General features: G+C 38.0%; 1 long non-coding RNA gene across 3 annotated transcripts in view; it reads left to right on the top strand.

Annotated features, from left to right (window-relative positions):
* The first annotated feature begins 2,392 nt into the window (after positions 1 to 2,392).
* The window catches only part of LOC310896893, a 46,945-nt gene continuing 28,152 nt past the window's right edge, over positions 2,393 to 21,185 (top strand). For all 3 annotated transcript variants that reach the window (XR_014581904.1, XR_014581905.1, XR_014581906.1), the window contains exon 1: positions 2,393 to 4,406. This is a non-coding gene — a long non-coding RNA (uncharacterized lncRNA). The remainder of the gene's footprint in view (positions 4,407 to 21,185) is intronic.

Here is a 21,185-nt window from a genome sequence, read left to right as displayed (position 1 = left end):
GTCAAGCGTGAGTCACAAAGCGGTAAAGTCTGTCTCCCCAGAGCGCCGAGTGAAATCCACCTGATCCCAGGCCGACGCTACAAAGCTGACAGCTGAGTGGCATGTGGAGATGCCTCGGCTGCGTGTCTGCCTACACACCTCCTGCCCGCTGTGAAAAAGGGGCATATCACAGCCTTTTCGGGGTGTGCTGTGTCTCAGCGACTTGCTGATGCCAGTGTGTCCTGCAGCCGCCGCCGAGAGGCCTGCGGCTGTGTTCCAGCTGTGCACCCTGGGCTACGGGGGTGGATTTCCTAACTGCTCAGCATGGCAACTTCCAAGTTTTTGGGCTCTGCACGGGGATGCATTCCTGTTTAAGTCTATACCTTCTCACGGCAGTCACCCCCTCAGCTACGTCAGCGGGACGGTGTTTTGCCGAGTGGGTTTTGGCAAGTTGCTTATAGCTGCGTGTATGCCGAGCCTCTGCTCCCCACAAACACATGCTGCCTGAAGAGAGGGCCCTTGAAATCAAATGCCTCAAGGCGGGTGGGATTTGCTTCCTTCCGTCCCTGGAAAAAAAAACAAAGCTATTTGCTCTCCGCAAAGGAAGAAATATATTCATAATCAGTGATTTGGTAGTGCAGAGGAAATATATCTTTGAGTGTTCATTCCAGGACTCATGTCAGCAAGACCACAAAATGCCTCTCAGGCATGTGAGACTAAAAAGTCCTTAACCTCTTTAAGATTTTTTAAGTTTACCAAAGGAGTTTCAAAGAAATATTTTTTACCTCTCGAAATACTAGATGCACGTTCCTACCAAAAATCAATTATGAATAATATCTTGGAAGTCAGGCAACATCGCAGCTATTCTTGGCTGAAGTTTTAAGGGTTCAGATGTATGATCATTATTAGTTTTTGCTGATATATGACAATAACATTTTCTTCTCAATTTTGTTATTCACAAACACCTCTATACCGCAGTTTTTAATAACTGATCTTACTTCCATTAATTCTTGTGAAGACTCCCGTTCAGAAACAAATTGGCCAGCTCTAACAATGAATGAAAGATCAGGTAAGGTAGCAAAAGTTATATTTTAAAATATTTTGCAAAGTACAGCTAAATGTATTTCTTTCTATACTTTTCTATACCTTTCTGACTTACATCCCATAATATTTTTAACAAAGAAATAACAGTAAGGGATCAAAGCTGTATTCCTCTAAACACATTGCAGGTAAATAGCCTTTCCCATAAAAAAAGGATAGTGTAAAGAACATATTATATAATTATTTTATCACGTACATAAATTTTGTCAGGGGAATAGTTGCATTGGTTTCAGTGTACTCTTCACACACTTCAAATACGATGCAGTTCATTTAGTTTTGATCATTTGAATGTTAGATGTTTAGTCTAAGCAACTTTCCTAGGTTCCCTCTGCAGTCAACAGAGAGATTTGCCTCCAGAGGGGTGATTCATACCTCCTATCTTAGACTTCTGCGTCTCTCAATTGACAACAGAACTGTAGCCTAGACAACTGTGTAGATTAGATTCCTATCTCTTAGATTAGGTTAGATAAATCCTATTCTTGGCCATCTCTGTGCATATGAATGTACAGGATTGGCACAAATTTGTTTTAACACCTGAAGTACCTGTGGGGGGTGATAGACTAACTTATTTTGAAGTCTTCCAAACTGTGAGTGCTAAACAACAAAAAATCATCTAGCACTTTTATGGAGAAAAAGAAAGGAAAAATATAGGAAATATTTTTATATATGTCTTACAAGTGTAAAAACATGGCAGCAATAAATAGTGATGAAAAATACCTACATTGCATAAATTAGTAACAAAAAAATGACAGTGAAGAGGTAAATACGCTACGTGTTAAATTAATACTTAAAAAGTATAGCCTTGAGTTTTCAGTAGTTGGCATTAGCTGCATGCTTTAATGTATTGGGTCGGAATTAATATCTGAGCCATTCCTGCCTCTTTGTCCCCAAATTTCCCTATTTGGTGAGCCACCTGGCTCCCTTCAGGCAAGGGATAGTGTGCAAACCCACATTGGTGACCAATTGTCCTTATATCAAGAGTCATGAAAACACAATTTACAACCAAAGCCAACAGGCTTTAATATGTGCTTCACTTTGTAGATTTTTATTAATGTGAATGTTAATGAGATAGCCTAACCAAAGTTCTGATCTATTCATAGGCAGTCTACTTGATGATAAGCCAACAAAAGAGAAATCCATAAAGGTTACAAAATTACAGCCCTCAGATTTTATTTATTCATCCTTCTGCTACCTCGTCTTTCTTAGCCTTAGACCTTCTCCCTTCCTCCTTTCCTTAGGTATCTCCCCCTTCCCTTTCTGACTGTCTTTCTCTTTGGCTTTCCTAGTTTCACTTACAGTTTCTAGGAGCAGAGCTCATGCATTTGGACTGGCTGAACTAAATGTCTGCCAACTCAAAAATCATCTGGATGGATAGCTACTATTATTGTTTGGGCAGAAAGATGCTATAGCAGCTGCTCTCTTCCGCATTTGTCTCCATGTACTTAGCTGAAAAAATAATCTGCCACTGGGGATTCTTTGCAGAAGCTCTGTCCCCAGTTCAAATGAGAAACCTTGTCTTGCAAGATTGTATTTGGCTACCAGGGAACTGCATGACCATGAAGTTTAGAGTTGGTTACATGGATGTAGAGTTAACATGAAAATATTACACGAGATCCATTTGCAAGTCTCCTGGTCTGTGGACTCAACTCAACTCAAAATGTCACATGCTGATTCTTCAAATAATGAAGTATTTTTTACTAAACAGTCTGAATGATCATATTACATGTATAGACTTCATCCGTAGTATGCTTGCGGCTGTGGGGAAAGGAAAGCAATTTATCGTTTTAGTTTAATACATATAAATGAAGAGCAGCTCTCAGCTATGATGCGACTGAAGGTGTCGGCAAAGGGAAGAGTGAGAATGGGTTTTGTGGTGTCAGTGCAAAATGTGTAAATAAGGTGTGATTTACTCACTGTGATCATTAAGACCTTTACTGTATGTACCCATAATTTTGTAATTTGGGAAATACACTATATTCATTGCTTCAGACATTTCAGCTCTCCTATGTAACTCAATACTGAGGAGGTAAAATAACAAATTCTCCACATTTCTGGTGATTGCTTATCAAATTTTGAATAGGTGAAAGGAAATTTCCATGATGTCTTTATATGCAGGTAAACTAAATTTCTTTTATGTGTGTGTCTGTGTGTGTAGTGGCATGTAGCTGGAATATTTTAACAAAGTCTAACAGTCCACTGAAATGTTCCTTTACACAGAATGTACAGTGTATATATAGATAAAGCTTTTATCTTGCAGTAAGCTGTTTGATTTGATCTTGACATTCATATTTCATGTGGGTCCTGGGTCTTGGCATTTGTGCATGCTCAGTTTCTTAGTCAATTTTTACTCTGGCAAAACTTCAATTCACTCTAAACTTATGAAAAAATATACTCTGAATATTGTCCAGACAGGGGATGACAATATCTTTTCAGAAATGAATGAGATTCTAAAATATGCATTTATTGCATATCCAGTGTTTCTGAATTTTCCTGGAAATTAAAATCCCTACACTGCTTTTCCCCCAGCCTTTTTGTGTGTGTGTGCATAAGAAGGCATGTTAGTCCTCCTGGTCACTCATTGCAGGGTCTTCCTTGGCTCTGTTGGCTATTTTGGCAGCTCAGTCTCCTGTCTGGTGCACCTGAAGCCCTGTGATAGAAACATGAAGATTCCAGGACACAGCTAAATGGGTTACCTTCGTGCATCAAATGCCATTAGAGTTATGTCCTGCTCTCAGAAGGAGTGTTTTATTCCTGCCACAGCTAATTGTTAGGTCTACATGGAGTATTTGGTGTATGTTTGTATGCCACGAGTCTCAGCTAGTTGTCTTTGAGTCATGTTATTTCCTACCCAGAAGAAAGGGTGGGTACCTCCTCTGTTGATGAAAGAGTTGTACTGGGAGTGTGGAAAGAACCTCAACTTGAGGTGACATGTCTTGTGCCTGTATTTCTGCTTTAACCCTAGAGTCATTAAACTTCCTAAAAAAAATAAAAAATAATTAAATAAATAAAAATAAATTAAAAAAAAGAAAAGAAACGAAGCAAGGTATGTGGTGAGGAAGTATTGTGAAGGGTTTGGGCACTAGTGGAATTTGAGAGAGATGCTCATTTATCACAGATCTGGCAATACAGCTCAAGTATTTTGTCAGGGCATGAGTCTGGGTTATCTGGAGAAACCTAAGCTGGTTGTGCATCAGAAACAGAATAACTGTATTAAATGTTAGCACAAGCTAATAAATCTTGTTTCTTTGCTGAGCAAATCGCCTGGGTGGGTGGAACTCGGCTTAACTGCTGTTTCTGGAACACTGGCGAGCTCTTTCAAAGATAATGTAGGTATTTCCACATTGAGTATAATAACAATAAATATATAGAGATATATTATTTATACAAAGATAAATAAATGCATATAATTCTGTCTTGATGTGTGTATATGTAACTGTTGATAAGTGTGTTAATATATATGTAATTGTTATGTCCCTGTTGGTAGCATGGGAATAATAATACTTCCCTCTCTCACAAGGGGCTGCAGGATGTACTAAAGATTACGAATGATCATCTTAGTGGTCATAACCATGTAAATACATACAATTGTGATGTGAAGTGCATATTTTTTTTCTTAGTTATTTTCTCTGCATGTACTGAACATGTTTTCTTCTAACAGCTTTCAGATAAAGTACTACTTACATTACCGTTGTATTTTTCTTCATTATTTTTTCATTATTAAATTGCTTTTTTGAAAATAAGAGACTACTTCAGAAAAAAGTTACTAAAAATGCTGAGAAATAAGAACATTAACATATAATCAAGGAACGTGCACAATTGCATATACTCCAGAAGAAACCAACAGGAATGACCAGAGCTCTAGAAAACATTTTTTTCAATGAAAGGCTGAAGAAATCAGTAGTTTTTAGTCTAGATAATCCTCAAAAATATAAAATTTTACTTCAAAGGGGAAGATGATAAACCATTCTTTGCTAGAGAAAGCACACACAAGCTTAGTTTGAATTCAAACAAGCAAAACCTTAAAGCAGTTTGGAAAAAAAAAATGTTTGTCAGGAATGACTTACAAATCTGTATTTCCACCCTTCTGTAGGTGACCCCCCCCCCCCCATTTAAAAAAATTAAAAGATGATGCCAAGTGGGTACCTGGCTATACCTTTGTGCAACCTAAATAAACTTTTTTTTTCCTTTAATATTTATTTTTGCAATGTTGAATTCTCTTGATGTAAATTTCACATTATTTATGAGAATATTTTTATTTTCATGGCCATTTAATCTACAGACCATTCTGTTCAGATTCAGCTACCAAACATTTATGAGCATTCCTTCATGTTCTGCATAGAAGTGAAAGTCTGTAATTTTTTCCGCACTTCAACTTTCTGATAGTTTCTCTGAAATATTCATAACTGCCTGTCTCTGTCATTGATGACACAGCAATCTATAGATCTATTTGTGGATTAACACAGACAGACTGTCTATGTACATAACTATATAAATAGATTTCCTTGGGCTAATTATCTCTTACCTAAAATATCAATAAAGAGATGACCAGAGGTAGCACAGACTATTTCCTTTTAATCTTTCTCTATAACTTTGTTTCTTATTACAAGACAGGAGCTAAGTACATACACTAACAAATATATTTCAGTGTGTTGAGAGGTTTTATCCACACTTTGGGAGCGTACATGCAGATGTTGCTTATAATTACCTACCCTTTGTTTATATTAAAAATAGAAAAGTCAGTCCAGAACTAATAAGTGACATAGCCAGTACAATTTAATGGTAGAACAGCTGAAACATTCTGACAGCTTTTTTTTTTTTTTTCCCACTTATGATTAATACTTTTTTCTATTAAGGCTGCTGAGAGCAGCATAAAAGCAATTCCCATCCTTTGTCACTGCTGATGTCACCAGTTTCAGCTGAACACTTTCAGCAGACATTGTACTCTACACTTAGATTGAAAATGCAGCCCAAAGGCTGCTAGCAAAATTGATGCAAACCTGTTAAGCTCTCTTCGGGAAAGATGTCACAGTTTGTCATATTGATTTTTAAAAAATCTCTTGGGTGCTGGGCAAAATTTCCGTGAAATACCTGTTTCAAGTTGGAGAGTGCAGTTGTTGGCATGGTGTCAAAGCTGAGCAGAACTGGGAAAGGTTTCATATCCCAACTCCTAATATCCAGTGTATCCATCTGCTCATATGTGTGTCTTTACATGCTAATGCTTCCCCTGCACAGCCTGTCTCCCATCCAGGCAAGAGAAAGCATTTCCCTGCAATCCCTGGCCTCACGGCAGGCACTACTCTCATTGGGCTGCAGAGCTCCTCTCTTTCAGAGGAGTCCTCTCCCTCTGCTCTCCTCCTGCTCAGTCAACATGCCTCTGACTGGTGTTTTGGCTCACCAGCCATCTTCAACACAGCGATGTTCACAGCCTGCTCTTCTTGAAATTGCGTCCTCCCTGGGTTTTCAACATGTCTGAGGGATTGCTCTCCTCATTCTCCCTCCATATTTCTTGATAGGTTCCAGATCCGATGCTGTGCTCCAGATCTGCCTCCACTAAAATCTTATACTGACCTTTTTTTATAACCAGTCATATCACTTTCATGCTGCTGTGAGAAGCTACTGTCTGCTATCTTTTCTCTGACTGTGGTGCCCGTGTCTCTTGTCTGTTAATTTTTTGAGAAACCCTTTTGGACTATTGCCCATGCTGCTCCTCACTCTTGGCTTATAAAGATCTCCAAAGCTGACTTGTTTTTTTCATGTCTTCCATGAAAACTGATCAGTTTTAAGATTTCTGTCAGAGCATGCCAGAAAATACAAGGGCACACACAGAGAAATGTAATGTGTTATTGCACTGCATCTTCTGCATCTCTATCCTGCAGTTGCTTCTTCTAGTCAGATCCTGACCTGTTTTGGGTAGATACCACTTCCAGTTAGGGTTTGATACAATGCTGAGCATATCCATTGCAATATTGCTGATGTCCCAGCATAGTTGTTTGTGCACTGCTCAGCAGGCATTTGGATAACACTTTCTCTGTCTAGCTGAATGGGATTTCAGGGTAGGCGATATAAAATGCTGGATAAAAAAAATAAATAAATAAGGCTGGTAGAGAAAAAAAATCACTGGTAGAAGTGATGCCTTACAAACAGGGAATATGTTCTTCTAACCTGGCTATGACATAGGAGTTAACATTTTTTTCCTCTTTCCATGTTCCTGAGAGGAGAAAAGAATAAGAGAATGAATGTTCTTTTTGTTGTTTGCCTCAGACAGCCAGAGGCAAATGAAGCTGACTTTCCTAATCACAAAGATACAAAGCGAGTAGTTTCCCACACAAGAAAACCACCTACATGACTCAAAACTCCTTTCTGTTCAAATGCTTCTATTATTGCTTGTTTGGATAAGTAGGAATTTCAGCAATACTGAATATGATTCACCCCTGACAGGGAGAAGGGCAGGGACATTGTGGCCAGTTCTGTACCATGGTAGGGATGGTACAACACACTGTGAGGCATGTGGGTTACAGTGGATCCAGATGTGATTCCCAACTCGTGTGGCCAATGTGGAGGTCTGTGGGAGGCCTCAAACTCTGTGCAATCTACCTCTTACTTTTAGCTCAGTTAGGAAATGAAGGTCTTAATACTGGAAAGTCCTGAGATCCCTGGCTCTATTCCAGAAATGTACGAGGCATGTGTGAGTCAGATCATTTCTTTGGAATTGATGATGTGCTTAAAACTTAAGCACATGCTTAAGTGATTTACTGAATTGGGACCAGAAAGCTTGGCAACTTTCAGGACTGAACCCTAATCTAATCCAAGCATGTTTTTATTTTTAGTTAACAAGTAATAAAATAGTCCCCTCCCACTGCTCTGTGCCCCTGTCCTCTTTAATAATCAATGTTATAATAATATTAATAATTTTATTTTAAAAAGCTTTAAAAATGATTATCTAGTGTAAAGTTTCCCCTTTATGGTGGTAATTCAGATGTTATCTATTTTTGACCAAGTTCTGCATATACTACCAGATATCCTGCAGAGATGTTTTTCTGACTGTCTTACAAAAGCACCATGTAATGAGCAGAACTCTGGTTATGTATGTAACTCAATACAAACAACAGCAAATTCAAAACAAGAAGGACTTAAAAACAGCTACCAAATTGAAAGAAATCTTCCATAATACCACCCTGTACTGTATCTGGGTTTCTGTTTACCTCTTTGATTTTCATGCCCTTGCTGACAAGTTCAGAAATGAACCAAAGGTACCTTACAATGTTTTAATTAAAGCAGAAGTTGTTAGGCTGACAGTAGTTTAACATTTAGGAGTTCTGACAAAACAGTGTTTGGTACAAAGCATTTCAAAGAGAAAGATTTGCATTCAAAGTATAGAGATGGTTTAGCTGCTATACATCATATTCAACATATTTGACTTGTGAACTAGTAAAATATTAGCATATTTGATCAAAGTTTCTATAGATTATGACAATAAATTTTCCCTGAGAATAACATTTCACACTTTGAAAACTGTTTTGTGATGTAGGAATAGAAGAACAAATAAAATGTCCTTCACTTACAATATTGTACCTACTGGTCAATATCTCCCTGTCCAGCTCCATGAATTCCCATGGTATCCTGAATTATCTCCATTAGCATTTCAGCTAGAAATGCAAAGGTTAACAGACATTTCTGGAAGGCTGGGGTAATTTTTATATCAAAACCCAAAAACTGTTCTGTGTAACAGGAGTGTGACTGAGAAGTAGAGCACACCATTTTATTCTTGAGTAGGGTGTAGGACATATTCTTTAATACAGAATGGTAAGAAAAGACTTCCCTTACCAGAGAAAAATAAAGGCCTCTTTGTTGCTTAGAGATAGGAACATTTTTCAAAAATGTACAGCGTTAAGTAGTCTTGTGATATTATCTGATCCATTCTGTTATCATAGCGTAATGGCTCCATATTGTTACATTTCTGAAGACATTATTCAGACCTAGGAATTAGTGCTGTACAGAATATCTTTATACAGAAAACCTGTAAAAAGAGAGTGAAATGCATCTTCATAAGGCATAATTTTGGGAGACTATTTCCTTAGGTATTAGAACAATGAATGTTGTAGTCTCAAGTAGTTGGCCAGGTTTCATTTCATTACAGAGCTTTATGTATCACCTGAGTACATTCAGGAAATCTCCTGTCCTAAAGCCAGACTCGTTTGGATCTGTTTATTCAGTTTGAGTTAAAATGGAAACAACAGTGTTGAGCAAGACTTTTCCTGTCATACTTCAGAGCTGAACTTTTCTCAGATTATGCAAGTGAAATCTTCCATTTAGCTGTCCTGGAACACTTGCATTTCGTAAGGTTATGGGCTTTCTTGTGCTAGGCTGTCATGATCTGCAAACTACTGTGGCAATCAAACACCCTCTCTTAGATCTTTTCTGGTTCTAAACATTTTCTAATCCTCACAGAAGCTGATTCACAGTCATGTGAATAATATGACAGAATGGAGTCTCGGTTGCTCAGCTTCTCACATACGCAGCTCAGAAAGGACTAGATGACACTTGAAGAGGACCTGGCAGACCTCAGTGGGTATACAAGGACTGCTGAGTTGTTGTATCAATGAAAAGTTTTACAGTCAGAGCCTGGAGTTTTCTTGCCTTGGAGGCTCATGAAGCTAGACAGGTTTACTTCACACAGCACCTATCGTCTGCTGGAAGCTGTCTCATATCTATTTGGCTGGCTGCCATGCCTCCTACAGCACCTCATTGGCCACGCGGTTTAGAAGCAAGCGCCTCTGGAAAGGGTACTCCTACTCTGAGGGCAAGCCCTAGGCCACTTTTTCTGGCACACAGTGAAAACTTGTTTTCTGAGACAATTCTATGTGCTGAGACAAATCTACATGCTTATCCATAGTGAAAAATAGAAAACTTTTTTTTTTTTTTTTTTAATATAAATGACAAGTGATACTGGTGTTAATGGGAAGGAAAACGGGGATGTGAAAGATTAGCTCCTTTTCTAAACGTACTTACTTGTTAGGTATGGGTTAGCTGTCTTTCATGGAGTCTTATGGAGTTCTTGGCCATCAAAGTCAGTGATGCTGCCTTGGGTCAAACATACAAGACATGAAAAGAAAGAAGTAACACCCTATTTCTTTTTTATCTTTTTGTATTTTGGAGGTATGTATAGTTTGGAGAAACATCAGTCTCTGTGCTCTTTAGAGTTTTGGGATAACAGTGATCTTCATTCTCCACTACGGCTGCTAGCTTGAGAAACTTCATTACAGCTTCACCCTTCTCTGTGTTTAATACTCATCAAGGACAAATTAATCCTAAATGAACACTGAAAAAATCCTGCATCCTATCTGCTTTTCATATACATTTCTACATACACAAAATCTATGTATTGGCAAGTCTGGAAGTATGCTACTGCACTCTATGCTGAAATTTGCAGGCTGCACATACTAATACCCTTCCTATATACTGGCTAAGATTTTGTGGGTAGAGCATCAGACACCTGAAGTCTATTGACATATACCACTTCACACTAGTAGCCTGCCAGTTTCTTGTGTAAATGAATGCTTCCATTCATTTCAATTCAGAAAACATCTGTATTCACAAATATGAGTGTCACTGAAGTCTGACAAATGAATGCAAAGTTTCAGGCTGGTAAAAACTGCTCAGTGCTCTCATGAAGGGTATGTGTACTGATTTAGGGTTTGAGACTTCAGTGTGTGGCTTCAAAAGGACTTGGGCTCAAAGGAGATTTCCTTTCTTGCCCTTTCTTTTGAAGCATGCTATTGTTGTAAGGCAAAATAATATCCTGCAATACCTACAAAAAGCCTGGCTGACATTGCTCATGTCAAGTAGTGTCTTACGTAAGAAGTTCCATTCACTTCAGTTTAAATACTGATGTAAATGAAGCTTATCCAAAGCAAGCAAGGTCTGCAAGAGGAGGCCATAAAAACACACCCAAAAGAAAGAGTATAACAGAGGCTAAGAGCTTGGTATTTACACCACCTATGTCCTTTGAGAATAGTTCACAGGAAAGAAAAAAAGTTTTCTTTTTTTTCTTTTTTTTTTTTTTTTCTTTGTCCCCTAAGCAGTAAATGAAGAAAAATACCCTTGAAGAGCTCAGATAGAGAGTTCTAGCCCTGTATATGAAACATTAATTTATATTTACGATAGATGCAAGGACTACAAATGTTTTGAACCTATGGTGGAAGAAAAGAAAAAAAAATGCTTCAGTGTGGACTTTTAGATTTTTAGGTATTCTTGAAAATATTTAAAATGGTAGTTTAGAGATCTTTTTTTGAGCTAAGTGGATCATGATTTTTCATGGAACAGAGACTTTGCAAATTCCTTTTTGACTGTCATCTGTAAATCATTTGACTGCTGGTAAACAGAACTCTCTATGTTGTCCTGATAACAAGAGAAAGGCTGGAAATAAGGAATTCCACCCTTAAAGCCATTAAGGTAAGTCTAAAATTGATGTGTATTAGATCAAAGGGTGGAATATTTTCCAGATGATTTTTCATTTCTTCTCAGTGAAAAAAAAAAAAAAATAATAATTTCCAAGGTGTTAAGCTTCAGTTACTGAGCATGGGGATTCAATTGACAATTTTGTATCCTGCTAGGAAGAAACCTAAATTGGATAATAAAAAGTACAAAAACAAACAAACAAACAAAACCTTTATATTGCTTACTTGTTCTTTTACTACAAATGAAATGTTACAGTCCATCAACAGCTATAGATATTTTGTTTAGAAGGAAAAATCAAATGAGAATACCAATTGATTTTTTTTTCTTGTAATAAGTTTATTTTACAACATTCTTATGCACGAAAATTACAAGGCAAGAGGAGGTTCCTAATTTAAATGAAACTTTAAATTAAATTTTATAGTTGAGGAAAGTGGAAGCTTTTAGTGTAGTCAGAGATGATACTTCTACGGAAGTATTAGTCATTACAGCCTTGGAAAGTGTATAGGAATGTCAGCACAAATCAGCATCCATTTAAATTCTGGTATATACAAGCCACAGAGGGATATGTTTCTGTTTTTTCAGCTTCAGTCCCTTCAGAACTTATTGTAAATGTGGTGAGTTCATGGGCCTGTGTAAAGTGAACATTATGCTCCCAGATCCACTCCTAGGAAGCAGTGACCACAACTGAAAAAAAAAAAATCACCCTTACCACCGTTAACTTTCCTTCTGTCTCACAAAGCAGGACAAGGATAGGATTATGTTCTCTCACCTTCTATGTAGCACCTCTGTATTGGATTTAAATATCAGTTATTACAGGAGAGCTTCTTCTATCATCATTGGTGTTTCAAGTTTTGGATTACTGGGGGGAGTGTGTGGGGGGTGGGGAGGTGATGACAGAGAACACTTGTCATAGACTAGGGTTGTGTGACATAGGAAGGGCAAGGTAGCTGTGAGTACATCTACACATACCCCCTAGTCCTTCCTCACTGTAGAACTGCAGTGGCTTCTTCATGGATGCTTAACAGTTTTTTTTGATTAAATATATATATATATATTTTTTTGTGACTTGGACAGTTAACCTCTGTAGGTGCCTAAATGTGATCAATAGATTTTCTGTTGTGGTTTTGTGTAAAACTCCAGATTCCCTCACCCCCCTAACATGTTTGCCTCCCATTCATCCCTCCATCCCTAACATGCTTATCTCCCATCTATGTCTCTTTCACTAACGTGCTTTGTCTCTTGCCCCATTCTCCATCCATCCCCATGCAGTGGTTTCATTCTGCCCAGAGTTTGGCTCAGAAAGATGGAGTCAGAAGGCATAGGCAGTGCAGCTGCCTCACTTTTAGGAGAATGCCTTTACTTTTTTCAAAGTCTGACTTACGTGTTAAGACTTGTTTTGACTTGTTTCTGATGGAGTTTTGCAGGAGCAACAAAGGAGACATATCTTGCAAAAAATTATTTTTCCACCCTTTTGCAAGCCTATGCTCCAAAAAATAAGGACTTAGAATTTATCAAAGAAAAGGTCACTAGAACTTTGTTTTCTATGTAGGTCAAATGCCATATTATGTCCACCATTATTTTTGGAATGGAACTCACTGATTTTTGGCTGAAATGATACAGAAATCCTCAAAAATATAAATCTACTGAATCACGTAGACTGCAGTGAAAATGTCTAATCAGTAATAAATGCAAAACACAGCCCTTGGAAAGGATTTGTTATTGTACCTTTATTGTATTTTGCTACCATTGAGAAGAGAGTCTTCTGTTACTAACCTTGTATCTAATTATATTAAAAAACTAAAACCAAAACAAACAAACAAGAAATAAACATCTAGCAAACATTTGACACTGCAGCATACAGTACAATGCTCAGTGGATCTAGAGAAAAAAGGGCTTTTCAAGATGGGATTTTATAATTTATTTTGGTAAGTTCTCTCTTCACTGAAAACATGGGAAAAAAATTTATTAAGGACTCTAATAACCAGCTAGCAGGAAATACAAAAATAAATCTAAATTGATGGCTATGCTCTGAGTCTATATGGCTTCCTTTGCAGAGTATCTCAGCCTGCAAATTCTCCAAACTCATTAGTATGGAATCCTAAATTCCAGTAAAATTCCCCCCTCGCATCTTGCTTGACCTTTTGCTACTGCTGACCTACTGTGCAACTCATCTCAGGGCTAATTCTGAGCCAGATATACGTGGGACAGATATTTCTCAAATCTGCTACAATCAGTGCCACCTTTTCCCATTTTAAATTGATGCTGCCAGTACAGACAGTTACACATCTGTAGTTTCAAAATAAGTGTAGGTCATGCTCTTTCTCCATATTCTTCTCAAGAGGGTAACAGTTATTTTCATAGTTATTCCCAGGAGTCCATTAGTAAATCTGAATATCTCTGTGTTGGGGTCATAGGAACGATACAAGCTGACATTCCTGACAAATGCGTCACTAGTGAGATCCAGTCTCTTTGAAAACAATCTGACAAGTATTTAAGGTGATATTTCAGGGCATTAGGTGTTGGGTAAACATAGTGTGCCATCACAACATTCCTTATCTGATTAAAGAAAAGGTGTAAGCTCTTTCTAACTGGTGTAGAGACACTTTCTGAGTCTGTGCTCAGTATTACTGGATATTGTGTTGCAGGAATTTTGCTGTGGCTCATATCATCGGAAGCTCATATTAGTACACTGTAAACTCTGGCGTTGATAGCGCTGCTTACAGCAGTGATATCGTTCTGTTCCCACTCTCATTCCCTTGATGTTCTCAGCATACACTTATATTCTCTCTGAAGTCTATTAACCCTTTAAATGAACACAGCTCAGTTTGTTTTATTCTTCAAGTAAGCTCTAAACATGAACTTCTACTAAAATCTCAGTTCACATAACAAAAATTTGAACTTTGCAATTTCAGGGAGATGAAGTCCTTTTCATTTCCTCCTAAATTGGTGATATTATTTTTAAGCAATATTGTGTTCTACAGTGCATTTACATTAAAGAGAAAATTTCATACAATGACAGGAGTCTCTTGTGATACTTAGCATTGTACAAATTGTTGCAGCTATTTTAAATGCAATTCTTTTTGTTTCAAATTGTATTTTATATATATATATAAAATTATATTATATGCCAGTAAGGAAATTATTATAAAGATTTTTTTTTTTTCCCCTTTAGAAAATGTTCTGAGTCTCAATCAGACTAACAGTTTATTAGTAATTGATTTACTGTGCTCATTACTACATGGCATGTAGCAGTCATTTTCCTGGATACTCATTCCAAACATTCAGGAGGATTAAGTACCGAAAATAAATAAAAAAATCAATTTCAAGAACACATGAAATCACTAATGTGTTCTAAAACCTTTTTTTTTTTTTTTTTTCTGGCAGGTTTTCACAAATAGATATAGGGAGTAAAGCATATAAAATTAACAAATTGCAGTTGATAGTTTATTTCAATCTTTTGTGATTTACAAAGGGAACCTCTAAGGAAATTCAAGATAATATTTTAAAGCTATTGCTCTACCTCTTTTTGAAAAACAAATCTCTGACTATGTGCTTCAGCAAGTCTTACCATCTTGTGTGCGTGTGTGTGCAGACAAGAGCATGCTGGGTTTGATTTCAGTTTCTTATTTTGGTTTTATCTCCTTTCTTAATTCAGTATTATTTCCTGCACCCAAGCTGATTGCTGATTGACCACAAGGGATCATAGAATGTGGTAAACCTTAGTAGTAGATGAAACTTTGAAAGAAGACCTGAATTTTACATTTTATCTACTGTGTGAGCAAACTCAGTTGGCATATATAGCACCTCACAAAGCAGCAGCCATGTCACATCTGGTTGACCAGGGTTCATATTGTGTTGTCATACCATAAAACAACAGCTCTCTCACTTCAACTGTGAGAAGATTTAAGGTTAGCAGCCTAAAGTCTCTTCTGAAGCATCATTTCCTTCCATTCTGAATGGTTCCCCTTTGGTTCCTTCTCCTGTAGCACCTGATGAGAAACTGATTGGACATACAGGAAGCCCTATAGATATGCATTCTATTGATTTTTGGAGACTACCTGTGAGACAGAATGTTACAGAGAGGTGATAAGACTCTGAAGCATCTTAGGTCCAGCAGGGATTGCCTCAGGCTTGAGTAACCATGAAAAGACCTGGAGGGGGCCCATGGGCACAGAAGGGTAAAAGTTATTTTAAAGCCACTTTGAGAAAAATAATCACGGTCAAGCACTGCTTAAGAATGAAAGGAGCAAGAGGGAGTTTGGAGGTTAAGATAAGGAAAAGTTAGGCAGACCACCAGGACTCTAACATCACAGAATCACAGAATCACAGAATCGTCTAGGTTGGAAGAGACCTCCAAGATCATCTAGTCCAACCTCAGCCCTAACACTAACAAGTCCTACACTAAACCATATCACTAAGGGCTACATCTAAACGTCTTTTAAAGACCTCCAGGGGTGGTGACTCAACCACCTCCCTGGGCAGCCCATTCCAATGCCTAACAACCCTTTCAGTAAAGAAGTTCTTCCTAACATCCAACCTAAACCTCCCCTGGCGTAACTTTAGCCCATTCCCCCTCGTTCTGTCACCAGGCACATGGGAGAATAGACCAACCCCTACCTCTCTACAGCCTCCTTTAAGGTACCTATAGAGAGCGATGAGGTCTCCCCTGAGCCTCCTCTTCTCGAGGCTAAACAAGCCCAGCTCCCTCAGCCGTTCCTCGTAAGACTTGTTCTCCAGACCCCTCACCAGCTTCGTTGCCCTTCTCTGGACTCTCTCAAGCACTTCCATGTCCTTCTTGTAGCGAGGGGCCCAAAACTGAACACAGTACTTGAGGTGTGGCCTCACCAGAGCCGAGTACAGGGGGAAAATCACCTCCTTAGACCTGCTGGCCACACTGCTTCTTATGCAAGCCAGGATGCTGTTGGCCTTCTTGGCCACCTGAGCACACTGCTGGCTCATATTCAGCTGCCTATCAACCAGTATTCCCAGGTCCTTATCGGCCAGGCAGCTTTCCAACCACTCATCTCCCAGCCTGTAGCGCTGCTTGGGGTTGTGACGCCCCAGAACATCATAATTTCCCTTGGAAGAATGGAAACCTAATATTTCTGTCAGAAGCCTGATTTTCATAATCAAATTTCCTGGTTGAAGGGGTTTGTCTGTAACAAGAAAGAAAGTAGAATGTAACCACCCTATAGCCGTATTTCATGTCTAACAAAAGTGAACTAACTCAAAAATGGGAGATGGACTTAAAAGAACCAGAAGTAGAAACAGCTGAACAGTATTAACCAAATATTTCAGCATTCTCAAAGCACCTTTGTTCCTTAGTTAAAATCTGCAACATCCTGGGAGGCTGGCAACCATTTATTTTTATTATTTGTTAATTACCTAAACCAGAATTACCTATTTAAAAGCTAGCTGTCTATTTTAAGCTCTTTGTCTAGACTCCTCATGTAGCTGCTAAGGAAAGACAGGTCAATTGCCCTCACTGCTTCTCTCCACAGATGGGGAGAGTTTTGATGGCTAATTTTGACTAACTGTCTAACTTTCTGATGCAGAAAATTCACTGATAGAGACTGCACTCTGGTGAAGCACAATACACTTAAAGGAAAGGTAACAAAGCATCCTGGAAATAAAATTGGAGAATACAAATACAATTGCTCAGGTTAAAAAATATCAAATTTTAAGGAATATTTAAAAATGATTAATAAGTAAATCAATAATCTAAGAGGTAAAAATAAATTGTAAAGAGCAGAAAAAAATTGCGGCTCTCTGGCTGCCTGCCTACAATTTAGATTCTACTATGTGTCAAAGTGGAAGCAACTGAAATCTTAGCATCTTAGAACAAACTCTGTTCTAAAGTTTATTCATACAACATTACTGAAGTGATGAGTACTGCATAGGTGTGAGGACAGAATTTCAATCTCATGTAGTATGGTATGAGATCATACACTTTCATTACCTGGAAACTGGTATGGTGGGAATAAAATACAGTTAAACTATGTGATTCTTAAAATTCTTGGAAAATGTGGAACATGGCTTTTCTTCAAGAGTTGTGCAATGTTTGCTTATTGGTAAAAGAAAAAAAAAAAACACAACATGCTGAAATTGTCAAAGTTTCAATCCTTATTGCATTTGGCAAGGGCCGTCTTTAACTGTTTAGAATGGAGTGTGCGTCCTTCTGTTTGGGCATATGGAAAGGCCAGAACTGGGGAAAGGAGATTCATGTTCTGACTAGGACTCCTTGGATCGCCAAGCACAGGAGTATCCTCTCTAGCAACTTTAATTCATAAAGAAATGTTATTACTTGCTAGACTAAACTCTGATCTTCTTTCCAATAAATCAGTAGGATTTTAGATAATTTCACTAGGAGCAGGTTTGGGCCCTTTGGCATTGCTGGTAGGCTATAGTCTTTTATGCTTTTCCTATATTATTTCCCTGTTTTTTTCTCTCCTACAAAAAATTAACAGTTCTCCTTTAAACGCTGGAATCCTGCTACTCATTACTATGGTTACAGTTCCTGAATCTTGACCCATTTCACTTTCTTTTGACTGTAGAAGTAATAACATTAGCAAATACCACTGTGCTGAGTTCTCATCAAACAGGACACAACATGCTAATGCTGCTGGGCTGTAATGGATATCTGTGCAATACCAGTAATTGCTCTCATTTAGTCTATCTACAGTTACTAGTCTTGTCCTTCATGGTACAATAAATGAGAAAAAAATTTGTTTATCCGAACTGGTATGAAAAGTCTATTTCAGACAACAAGATCTACAAGTCATGTTAGCACTAGATTAACGTAAAGACATTTCTTTTTCATCATGTACTATTTCTTCACAAAACAAACTGCAAACTCTTAAGTAGTTTTAATAGTATTAACAACACGCATTTATTATTATTATTAGCAAAAACAAAGCTACAGCAAGATATGACAATGGCACCCAATATTCCCACACTAGAGCTGCAATGACTGAGCAGGAAAACAAGCACTTGTCATCACATATTACCATATATTTCACTTTCATAATTACTTTCACCAGAAGATTTGAGGACACGTTAGGTGAAATGTACATAATCACAATGAGCTATGTTAGACCCCCTTCTCCATGGGTTCCAATTTCATTTTACAGCTACAGAAGGAGCAGCAGGGTAGTTTGTAGGGTAATAACGTGCAGTGCTCTGACTCAAATATTATCAGAAAAAAGCAGCACATTTTCTTCTTTTAAATAGTAACGCTGTAAGGCTCCAGCTTCACCGACCCGTGCGCTCCTCTGCTTTTCAGTCCATACTGGGTGCCATGTGGTAGGTATTGCTTGCTGGAAGGGCCAATGGATGTTGTGGAGAATCATCTCCATGCAGAGGTTTCTCATCTGAAAGTGAAGTCTAGCAACTGTGTGGAGCACTGGATGAGTACTTTATGTTGTGAAAAACATTTTATATGATGGTAGAGCACCCTGATGTGTTTTCTTCTCTACAGCACTTTGATCATATTATAAAAATAGTAGCTTGGGGGGGGGGGGTGGAAGTGGTTATGCAAATGCACACAGCAAAGTGCACTAAAGGCTCTTATGTTTTATTTTCAATTAACTTGTAGTCAGTTCTAGATTATTAGTGCAATAGGGTGTGTGTTCGGTTCTCACAGTGGTGAAGGGATTATGGGCCTGTTTGATAAAATCTGACAAGATCCCAAAGTATGTTGACAGTCCAGGATTCCTGTTCCAATAGCTCTTGTGATCAAATTTAACACACGTTCTCGTGGTTTGCACGGCTTTCCCATTTTAGTAGGAGCACATTCATTTCAGTGCCACAGTTGTCATCTTCCTGCCTGTTCACTTCTATGCCCATTAGGGACATTGCCAAGAGAGCCAAGGGGGAGATCTAAGCACAGGATGGGTGAAAATTGGTCCAAAGCTCTTAAACATGCAACATGACTGCTACCATCAGTGAGATCTGGAAATGGGTCGTTGAGAAGAAGCACAACAGGAAGGTTGGTCTGAAACTGTTTTTGCTATGGATGTGAGAAAAGTGTTGCACATCTGTCCCACAGATGGCCAGATCTGGAAGACCATTTCTAAGTGTGAAGTATGCATTGCTGCTTCCATTTAGGCTATATGGAGACTTCAGACTGAAGTGTGATTATAGCACATGTAAGACATACCAAGCTAGTTTTAATTTAAGACTGCATACCATAGGATACAGCTGCCAAGTCAGTGTTCAGGTTTATGTGCAAGCGTAATATTGCTTGCTCAAAATTATGCTTGCACATTGTGCTTGCACTTGAGCTTGGTTTCTGCTCACAGCAAAACCAATGTTCTGTTAGGTTTTCTGCCATCAATACAGGAATTAAGTAGATGATTAGAAGATTAGAGCTAGCTCAGTTATATCTGCATGTTTTCAGTCCTATCTAGACATAGATTTTCCTGTCTATCAACACACGATTTTGGGTTTTGCTAACCTAAATTTACAAAGAATATCCTCCAAACTGTATCAGTAAGACATTTATGTTTGTGTTGAATGGAGTCCAAGTGAAAAAAGCAAAATTTTATTCTACAATGGGTTATTTCACGGAATATTTACCCAATTACCCAGGTTCATATTAAAAACAAATAAACACCACCAAACAAAACAACAACAACAAAATAAACATATCGAAGCTTTTACAGTTTGATACTCTCTCATGTTACAATTCCAAAGGTAGACATTAGCAACAATGAAATCATGGACTAGGACACACTATCTATATTAGCAAAATAAAAGATTTTCTTTACTGTGACAAAAAACAGATGTCGTTGTCCTCCAGAACAGAACAGAGGGAGCACATTGTATATGCAAACTTTGGGGAAGGATAGAAGAGAAAACACTCATGATATTTTATTGTATTTCTGACTGAGATTTCATGTAGTCTTACTTCTGAGCTACTTAACTGCATTTTCTGTGTAACTCAGTGTTGAATAGCTGCATATGAAACCAGGCACTGACATCAGAAGTATTCTGATTATGCAGATATAATGTGTTCTTTTTCTGAAGCTGTCCTGCTGAAACTTGGGGCTCTCTTTGCCTTATCAGCATGTGTATCACAGTCATCCTGACCAAGAAAAAACAAAACACAAAATATTTTTTATCATAATTAGTATTTCCCCTTGCGTCTCCCCTCTACCTGTATATTGGAAACACTTTTTAAATATATGAAGAGCTAGGCAGTGAGACAGACTTCAGAGAGTAAATGAAAAGTCCCATTTTTTTTTTTCTGAAGAGAGAGGTCCATTTTAGGAATTGTCTGGACAAACTTGTCATGGATAGCTTGGGCACATTTAATTCTTCCTCAAAGCAAGAGATAGACTACTGGTTCTTTGAAGTCCCTTCCAACCCCACATTACTATTATACCTTTATTTATTTTTATTTGTATTAAGGGGATTAAGGCTGCTTTTGCTGAGCATTATACAGATTCTAGAACAAAGATGAAACTTTCTCTAATGAGTTAACAATTTCCCTGCCTAAGGGTCTTAGAGCTCAACTACAGATAGACCTGCACGGTTGATGACAGCTTACAAAAAAAGGTCATGGCAACCACAGCAGTCCATTTGGCTTTTCATTAGCATAACTTCAACATTTTTTTCTTATCTCCTGTAAGGCCAAATCTTATTTA

The sequence above is a fragment of the Anser anser genome (assembly GCF_964211835.1).
Source record: "Anser anser genome assembly, chromosome: 3".
Lineage (NCBI taxonomy): Eukaryota > Metazoa > Chordata > Aves > Anseriformes > Anatidae > Anser > Anser anser.
Note: the sequence above shows the minus strand (reverse complement) of the source record. Positions and strands in the feature narration are given on the sequence as shown.